This window comes from Euphorbia lathyris, chromosome 3 (assembly GCF_963576675.1).
Source record: "Euphorbia lathyris chromosome 3, ddEupLath1.1, whole genome shotgun sequence".
NCBI classification, from domain to species: Eukaryota; Viridiplantae; Streptophyta; class Magnoliopsida; order Malpighiales; family Euphorbiaceae; genus Euphorbia; species Euphorbia lathyris.
The window spans coordinates 110,944,974-110,955,608 of NC_088912.1; positions in this window are offsets into that span (position 1 = coordinate 110,944,974).

Here is a 10,635-nt window from a genome sequence, read left to right on the forward strand (position 1 = left end):
ATCGGATCAACCTTCGCTTGATGCTTGGTGGGAGACCGTTTTTCAGCATTGTATCCCACCTGTTGGTAAGTTCTTTTGCTTTATTTAGTTATATATATGTATATATATATATATACATATATATTTTTTTTATATTACTCTTTTTTTTTTTTGTAGACTCAAGCGGTAGCTCAGGGAAAGACAACAATCCGAATTTCCTAGCTCCGAATGTGCTTGACACCAATGACAAGGGAAAAGGAAAGGCAGTCATGATGGATGAGGGAGAGCGGGTGGCTAGTGCTGAAGGGCCTTCCGTGAGACCAAGGGAAGAAGAGGACTCCGACGAAGGCCTATACTTCGGTTTTGAGGATGAAACACTGGATCAACTGGGGGAACGTTGGAACTTGACGTCTTCGCTTGGCACCTTGTCCCTTGATGAGGACTCGACTGAGGTGGCTATGACTCCATTGCAACTTCCGACACGAACCCATCTTCCTTCCGCGTCTTCCCTGAACCGACTGGTTATTGCACCATTGTCTCAGGTTTGCATGATCTTGCTAATCTGTTATTTATGAGCCATGCTTGAGATAAATAGTTTAGATTGATTGATTGAATTGCTGAAATATGGCAGGAATCAGCTCTTGTGCGTCCTTTGTTGGTCCCTGTCAGTCTTAAAGATGATAATCCTTTTGTCGGCTTGGATAATTCATTTTTGAAAGGACCGTCTACTGTTCCAGCTGATTCATCCTTGCCTAGTGATGACTCGTTGAGTGACGCTCGTGCCAATCTTAGCAAGCTCATCGCTTCTCCTCTTGACTCCTGGACTCCCACCCGTATTGAAAGGGCAATGACTGATTTTGATCTCATGATGGGTGCGTGTGCTCATCCTTTCAAGACTGAGCCGTTGAAATCCGCCAAGAACCATGTGTTGTTTTGCTATCAGTCCTACGTTACTGAGAAAAACGTGGCAGCGGGTCTTGCAGCTCGGGTTAGATCAAACATCGCGGAGCTTGAGTCCTATAGCAAGAAATTTAATGCTTTGGTTGACGCTGAAGAATCGGATAGGCAACGGTTAGCCAAAATTGCGGCTGTAGAGGAGCGTCTTTTGGTATTAGAGAAGGAGGTGGCTGAAGCTCGAGCGTCTAAAGAGGAAATGGTTAGAGCCAGTTCCGGGTTTAGAGCTTGTTTCCTGCGGATGGAGGAAGAGCTGGGCCATGAGAAAGATTGATTGGCCAATCATTATGACGAGATGTTGGAATGGCACCGACAGAGCGAGCAACACAAAGAGGCTGCCTCCAAACTTTGTGAATCGTGGGCGAAATACCCAAAGCCTGATTTTTGTTTGTTTCCGTGAGGTACGTTCGCGGGTTGCCTGTACTTTTCCTCTTTATTTTTGGTTTGTGACCATGTACGCTCATTCTTTCATTTATTTATTTATGTAGCACAAATGGACATTATTTTATGAGCTAATTGCCGCCTGACCATTTGCTAATTTACCTATTTTTATGTCCTAAACATATGGTACATGTGAAATAATCGAAAATGCATAGGATACAAGGAGAAACGCAAGCATTAGTTGAAAATTGAAATGATTTATTGGTTAAGTTCCTACGTTAATTACATCCCACATATTTCGAAAAAACATTTCTCCAAATACTTACCGTTAGTGCTGAGATAGACAGCACGCCCTGCGTAAGTCTGGCTACGCCTCGCGTGTAGGAGCCTCTGATCCTGGAGCGTCTCGTTGATGATGATTACGCGTGGCGTCTCTGGTGTTACGCCGCGCGTAATCGAGCCTTTAGAGTATGATTTCTACGCGTGCCTGATCTACTCCCTGCGTGTTGGAGGAGTGCCCCGCGTATTTAACCTCATGAACCTGGAGCGGCTTTATTGATGAGTTTTACGCGGGGCGTTTCTGGAGTTACGCCGTGCGTAGTCGAGCTTCCGGAGTATGATTTCTACGCGTGTCTGATCTACGCCCTGCGTATAGGAGGAGCGCTCTGCGTGTTTTGAGCTTCGAGCTGTCCTCCGGCAGTAGCTTCCTCTACATCTCGCGGGTTGGCTGCTCCGCGTGTTATAAGTTACGCTCCATGCGGTGTAAGACGTTCTCATCGGTTCCTACGTTAATTACGTCCCACATACTTTGAAAATATTTCTTCAAATATTTGCCGTTGATGTATCTCCTATGTGGTTCTCCGCCCAAACTCTTCAACCAATACGCGTTCCCGGGAAGCACCTTGTGGATTTGAAATGGTCCTTCCCAGTTGGGCGACCACTTCCCAAGCTCACGGTCCTTTGTCCCGATTGGTAGGATTAGCTTCCATACTAGCTCGCCTTCTCTGAAGCTTTTCTTTTTCACTTTCTTGTTGTACACGTCTTCCACTTTCTTCTTTTAGATCATCATGCAATCGAGCGCTTTCTGCCTTTCGTAGTCTAAATCTTCTAGTTCCATGGTCATGGCTTGCACATAATTGTCCGGCTCCAAGTCATTCTGACGCATTACTCGCAATGAAGGCACGATGACTTCTAATGGTATTACTGCATCATGACCAAACGTTAGGAAAAACGGGCTCACTCCAGTCGCTCGTGTCTTAGATGTTCGCATGGCCCAAAGTGTTTCTGAGAGAACTTTATGCCACTCCCTAGGATTGTCTTCTAACATCTTCTCCAAGATTTGGATCAGGATCTTGTTGGATGCCTCGTCTTGACCATTCGCTTGTGCATAAAATGGAGTCGAATGAATCAATTTAATCCCGTACTCTTCTGCGAACTCATTCATATCTTCGCCTGTGAACATCGTTCCTTGATCCGTGGTAATGGATTCTAGAATTCCGAATCTATGAATTAAGTTCTCTTTGATGAACTGGATTACTTGTGCTTGGCCGACTTGCTTCATTGGTGCTGCTTCTACCCACTTGGAAAAGTAATCTGTGGCAACTATGATGAAGCAATGGCCTTTTGATGAAGCTGGAAATATTTTCCCAATTAGATCGATAGCCCATCCTCTAAAAGGCCATGGTTTCACAACTAAGTGTAATTCTTCTGAGGGCACCCGTTGGACTTGGCCATACAATTGGCATTTCTTGCAACCCTTCGCATATGTGATGCAATCTCGTAGGATCGTGGGCCAGAAGTACCCATGACGATTAATAAGCCACCGCATTCTCCTTCCCGACTAGTGAGCTCCGCATATGCCTTCATGGACTTGCTTCATGACCTCCATTGCTTTTGGGAAGCCGAGGCTTTTAAGTAGCATTCCATCGTAGCTCTTACGGTACAAATCACCTGCCATCAACATGTAATTTCGAGATTGAATGCTTAGTGAATATTTTACTTTTTTAGATGGGTCATTGAGGTACTCGATGAACGGTTTCCTCCAATCATGAGCTAAGTTGATATCGATGTCGAATGATTCGAACTGGACACCTCTATCCGCCACGGAAGGATGACCCTGTCTTCTAATGATGACGACTTTGTATGCTATCTCCTTAGAGATCTTCATTCCAGAAGTGATTTGGGCTAACTCGTCAGCCTCCCAATTGTCATTTCTTGGAATATGCTCCAAACTGACCTCGTCAAACATTTCCAGAAGTTGGATTGCAAATGCGAAATAAGGTAACAGAGATAAACTTGAGCATTTGTATTCTCCTGTTAGGTGCCGGATGACCAATTGTGAATCTCCGAAAATCTTGACTTCTTTTGCTCCTAGGTCGATTAAGATTTCCAAACCAATGATCAGAGCTTCATACTCGGCTTGATTATTCGTGCATTCGAAGTCCAAGTTTACAGCTAATATCGTCTTAGTCCCGGATGGGGCTGTGATGATTACTCCTGCTCCGTTGGAGCTGTCTGTGCTCGAACCATCGAACTTTAACTGCCAAGGCTCTTTATATGTCAGATAGATTGGAAGTTCCGCCTCTTCGGGATATTGGAAACTGGTTGGGTGACCGGCTACAAAATCTGCGATTGCTTTCCCCTTTACTGAGGATTGCGGGAGATATGTCAAGGTGAACTCGGCCAATGCTAGTGACCATTTCCCTATTCTTCCCGAGAGGATGGGCTGGTTTAGCATGTACTTGATCAAGTCTGTGCTGGCGATCACGTAAACTCTTGCTTTGAGCAAGTAATGCCTCAACTTCGTGCAAGCGAAATAGAGGGCCAAGCACGTTTTCTCAACTGGACTATATCTTGTCTCTGCTGATAACAACGTTCGGCTTAGGTAGTAGATGGCTTGTTCATGGCGGTTTGCATTATCTTGGGCGAGTAGACACCCATTGACTCGTCGGTTGCTGATATATAGAGCTTGAGTGGACTGCCCTCTCTTGGTGGCATCAAAACAGGTGGATTACTCAGGTAAGTTTTGATCTCCTCAAACGCCGCTTGATGCTTGTCGTCCCACTTGAAGCTTTCTTCATCTTTGAGCCTCAACAGATTTGAGAATGCTCTGGACTTTCCAGCCAAGTTGGATATGAATCGTCTCAAATAGTTTACTTGACCCAAGAATTGTTGTAACTCTTTTTTATTCTTCGGAGGTTGTGCTTCTTTGATTGCTTTTGCCTTATTGTCGTCGATCTCGATTCCTCTTTGGTGGACTAAGAATCCGAGAAAGTTCCCTGCTTTGACCCCGAAGGCGCACTTCAGAGGGTTGAGCTTTAGGTTATACTTTCGCATTCGTTCGAAGCTTTTCCTCAAATGGTCGACATGCTCCATTTCTCGCTTGGACTTGATAACGATGTCGTCTACGTAAACCTCGATAGAGGTGCCGAGTAAATTGTGAAAAATGGCATTCATTGCTCTTTGGTATGTGGCGCCGGCATTCTTTAAACCGAATGGCATGACGACCCATTCGAACGTGCCGATTGACCCTGGGCATCGAAATGCCGTTTTTGCAATGTCTTCTTCGGCAATGGGGATTTGGTTATATCTCGCATAGCAATCACAGAGAGATATTAATTCATTTTTAGACACAGCATCTACTAACATGTCGGCTATAGGCATCACATAGATGTCTTTTGGCGTGGCTAAATTTAGATCGCGGAAATCTACGCATACCCGTAGTTTACCGTTCTTTTTCACTACGGGCACGACGTTAGATAGCCATACAACATACTTTGCTGGTCTGATGAACTTAGCCTTGAAAAGTTTTTCTATCTCCTCCTTCATATTGCCTTCCACTTCTTTGCTCATTCTCCTTGTTGGTTGCTTGAAGGGTTTGAATTCAGGTTTGATTGGCAATCTATGTTCCACAACGTCTTTGCTCAACCCGGGCATTTCATCATAATTCCAAGCGAAACAGTCTTTGAAATCCTGAAGCAAACTGATAATGGCCTCTTTCAACGTTGGGCGTAGTAGGCTACTAACAAATGTAACCCGAGGTTCCTCTTCTGTTCCTAGATTTACTTCGTCTAAAGGATCGACTGCCATGGAACCTTCATCTTCTAACTTTGGGTTTGCCCTCTTCAGATCTTGTAGTTGGATTTCTTCTCCTTCAGGATTCAGTTCTGTTATTCCTTTGGGGGTTTCGACTTCTGAGACCCTCATATCGTTTTCTTGGTACAGTTTCTCCGCTAGTTGTTGGGCATTCAATTTTGATATAGCGGCTGAAGCTACCACTTCTTTTCCCGATTTTGTGTTAATCATAGAATTTCTTCAATAATCGGTTCATTACGGACTGGCCTTCGGCGAGGCACGATTGCCGTTGGCTTTAGGATGTTCTTAATCTCTTCGCCACATGATTGCTCTTTGTGATTGGACCCAACTCGGATTGGGCCAATAGATTCCTCGTAGAGTCTGGCTTCGACCACATCGAAGTAAGCTTCGAATGGCTTCTCGTTTGCCCGAACAACTTCCACCTCGTCTCCCTTCCAAAATAGAAGGAGTTGGTGTAATGACGAGGGGATGCATGAGTTGGAATGAATCCAATCTCTCCCTAAAACCGCCTGATAGCTCGCAGTTGAATTTACCACGAAGAAAGCAGCCATGGCGGTGTGAGAGCCAACGGTGAGCTCCAAAGGCAGGACACCATATGTCTTCGCAATTTCTCCCGTGAAGGCTGAAACTGACACCTCTGACGAGATTATATCTTCCTCCGATTTTCATAAGGCTAGGAGCATCTTCATCGGCATGATGTTAATGGCTGATCCATTATCGATGAGCACTCTGGAGATTGGTTTGCCATCTACGTGAGCCTTGACGTATAAAGGTTTAATATGGCGGTTCATCCTTGGAGTGGGCTTGTCAAAATAAACCCTCTTCATACCCTCTTCACTCGATGCGCTCGGTATCGTGTCTTCTTGCTCCTTATACTTGAGTCTGGGGACTTCCTCCTTGGTGTCTTCCCCTCTAAAACCCGAAGGTAAGATTAAAGAGGTAGCTGCACACTCTATCCGTATGATGAAATCTCCAACCCGGATCTGGAGGTTTTTCTCTTGGTTTTTTCCTCCTCCTTTCGCATCATTAGAGTTGGCGCTGGATGATTCCTTTCGATCATTTCTCTTTTCTGCCTCTCTTTTCCTTAATCTTCTTTTCGCGTTTTTGGAGAGAGGCCTTGGGAACTTCTTGTGGCTATTCAATTGTCATTGATCGATGGGCAACGTGCTCGAAGGTGTCACAAAACGTGGTCGTTGTTGTTGTTGTTGCACATCTCTTTTCTTTGTATTTTGTGATTGCCTTGAACTTTCCTCCAACTTAGACGATATCGCTTTTGGCACCCATATCTGCTGGGTCTTTAGGTCGCAACGTTGCTTTCCTTTGCCCCCCCACACTAGCGAAGTGGCATTGATCATGTTGCCTACTGGGAATGGGTCATCGTCGATCAGCATGCTTTCCTTCTTCTCCGGGAATTGGAGTATCCCGTGGTTAATCCTATCCTGCACGGCATTTCTAAAACCAAAACAAGCTTGAGTATTATGGCTCTAGTTGTCGTGATACTTACAATAATCTCTTCCGCGTATTTCATCTTTGGATGGGATCACGTGTCTAGGCGGTAACGTGATGAACTTTTCTTTTAACAAGTAATCGAAAATCTCTTCCGTCTTTGAGACGTCAAAAGTATATTGGGTGGTCGGATTCCTTTTGACTACCTCAGCTGTTTTGGGATTTTTTAACAACACGGGACATGTTCGAGATCCGGTGTTTGTTAAATCGGCGATGGCTACCTCATGTGTTTGTACATCCCCTTGATAGCTTCCCATCGAGTTCTTCTTGCGTCGATGATCTTCTCTCATCAGTTCCTCATACTCCGAAACCTTGGCCACCAACTCATAATAGTCGTGAAAATCAATCCCCTGAAATTTCTTCCGGTTCTCGAATTCTAGTCCACGTTGGGCAATCTTTACGAATTCGACCTCAGGGATATTGATTCGACATCGATGTCGCATCTTTTTGAATCGGTTGATAAAATTTTCAACCGGTTCCCCATGTCGCTGCGTCATTCGGGACAGTTCCGCCACACAAACTTTGGGCTCCGTCCGGTAGAATTGGTTGTGGAAGAGCCTTTCCATTTGCTCCCATACGTGAATGGACCCTGATGGCAAAGTGGCATAGCAGGAGAACGCCGGTCCCGTTAATGATCCTGGGCATAGTCGCAGGCGTAACATGTCGAAGTTCGTATCCATGCTCAAACCACCGCACTGAAAGGTGAAGCGTGCCACATGTTCTACGGTGGATTGCCCTTCCTCTCCTGAAAATAAAGTGAAATCAGGGACTCTAAAATTGTGAGGTAAGGGATAGAGTTGGTCATACTGCCGTGGGTACGGTTTTTGGAATTCGGGTCGGTACACCTCCCTCACGGCTGGCCCATAAATCTCTTGGACGATGTTCTTTATGCGTTGGGCCTCTCCTACGTGGTTGGTGGGTTCCACGCGTGTGTGCGTCGTCCGTTGTGGGTGAAAGCTGCTTCCTCTCCTATTGCCCCCCGAGTTACGAGTATAGCTCTCCTCGTAACGTTCGGCATGGTTACTAGGCCCAGTATGAGACCTAAACTGTTGTTGAGGTGGTGGGACTTGAACGGGTTCTGGGCTGATCCTATCGCCGCGCTCATTGAACCTGAGGTTTTCTTCTCGGATTGGTGGAGGGGTATACCTTTCACTGGCACCTGAGATCGGCGTTCCTTTTCCATTGCTTGCCGGTCCTTGGGATCTTGACTTTTGTGAGAAAAGCTCGGCACATTTTTCTGGGATTTTGCTGATTTCTCCGGTTAAATCGACAATCCTCTCCTCGAGGGCCGGAACCTTGTTGGAATCGTTTATCGCCTCGCTGTTAGCTTTGAACATGGCCTTGTTGCTAGCTTGCATTGCGCTGTATATAGCCTCATGATTCTCTCTCATGGATTGTGAAAACCCATGTAGAAATTGGTTGATTTGCTTCTCCATATTTGCTATAAATGGTGCCAAGTCGAATATGGGCGGGCCTTGAGGTGGTTGTTGGTTTGTATCGCGACTATGACTCACAGTCTCGGCCACAAAGCCTTCGGGCATTCCGGACTCATTGTTACGGTCTTGGTTTTGATTTTGACTCTTTTCGGAGTCCGATGGAATTGGATCTTTCCCGGTGTTCTTCCTAGGAGGCATCCTTCGTGAGTACTTATAGATAAAAATGATGAAATCGAGTTAGTAATCTAGTGTTGAGAAAGAAAGAACAAGAAAATAAATAAACACTTATTGATGAAATAAAAGCAAAGCATGAAAAACAAGTAGTTTAAAAACTGAATGAAAAATACATACGTGGTATGAAAAGAAACGGGCTTTTAAAATTTTTGGTAAAAAAAAAAAACAAAGGTCCCACTGGGCGTGCCAAAAATTGTTAGCGTTAGCTAATAAATTTTGGTAAGTTAAAGTGGGGCGAGAAAAAAAAAATGAGTCGTGTTTATATGAAAAAGGGTATTGAAATTTTTGGCAAAGCTTAAATAAATGTCCCACTGGGCGTGCCAAAAATTGTTAGCGATATTTTCGAAATATGCTAATTTCAACCTTGTCACGTGTGGTTAGGGTGCGGGCGTGCCAGAGAAGATTATTTCTCAATTAAAATGGTTAAGTTTATGGAATTTGCGCGCCAAAACTTGAAATCTAAATGAGGCGATTGGCGAGGGACGCAAGGATTGAAAAAGTCCCTCTTGGGTCTCTCGCGCCGTTATAGAAACTTTGCGAGATATATTATTTTTATTTAAGCTAATATGGATAAATTAAAGACGGAAAGATAAAGGAAATTAAAGTGCGAAATTGACACGAGAGTTTGGGAAAAATGGTATTTATTGATATGAATGAGTGTTTGAGTACATGTGTTCAAAGTAAGCATTAAAATGAAATGAATTACAATTGAGAAATCTCTATATTAAACATATAGGTAATCAATTGAATAAGAATAAACAAATCAATATAAAGAATTGAAATGCGATAAAATAAATTGAAATTCAACAACAAACTCGGAGCCACAATAGCTATCTCGGATTGATGTTGAATTTTGGTGTCGGTGCGAGGTCCTCGGAGAGCTGCAGCCGGTCGGGCCCGTACGGTATGTGATCATTAGCGATGTCGAAACGTGTGGTAGGCAAATGGGACAGATTTAATCTTTAACTTTGGGAGGCTCGTTTGGATGCTTAGAAACACGGAATCAGATGAGTAAATAGTCTAAATTGAACTTCGGAATGTCAGGAACAAACTTTTATAAGGGGTCTAAGGCTAAAACGCACTTTAAAAGGGCTAAATTGAGAGTTGAAAACAACCGAACGAATCTGGAAAATTCTGGAAACAGAGTATCTAAAAGAATTTGAGCTGGAAAGATCGGTTTGTAAATAGAGTTTCTAAATAAGGAATTAGGAAACTAAATATATTAGATCGAACTTCAGGAAGTCGGGAACAACTTTGTTGAAGGGATTGGAAGCAAAAAATGACTTTAAATGGACGGAATTAGGCATTGAAAATAAATGGACGAATCTGGAAAATTAATTTGGAAACAGAGTTCTAGCTAAGAATTGAACAAATTAAGAGCTTGGGAATGCTAAAGTGAATTGAAAAGACTTGAAAAGAGGCTATTGGAACTGAGTTAAGGCTAAAGGGGAGCTAGAGAAGGAATCGAAGCTAAGAAAAATGAAGAACGAAAGGAAGAACTTGAAGAACTAAGAACAAAAGAAACTAGAGACTAAGCATTGGAGCTTTGAGAGGGGGTTTTGTGTGTTGAATGAGTGATTTTTTATGAAGGGGAGGGGGTCTATTTATAGTTTTTTGGAGTAGCGTTTTGGTAATTATTTGGTGGTATTTTGGTAATTATTGGTCAACTACCCCTTATTTTTCTCTCTAACCTTGCCCACTACCTTGCCACATCATCAACTTCCTGAACTTCCTCCAACTACCACTAACTTCCATGCCACATCACCCCACTACCTTGTGGTTAGAGAAGATCATAAGGTTTGGACCTAGATCTGGGGATGGGGCTAAGCTTGTAGGCTAGCCCGTGGCTGTGTCCGGATGCGTTTTGAGAAATCGGTGATCGACAACGGGCTCCGGGCGAGAACTAACCTCTAGTTCGCCGAGAGAAAGAACAAGCCCCGCGTAACTCTGGCTACGCCCTGCATAGTGCGGCTCCTGAACTTGGTGCGTCTTGTCGATGATGTTTACACAAGGCGTCTCTGGTCTTGCGCCCCGCGTGGTTGAGCTGTTG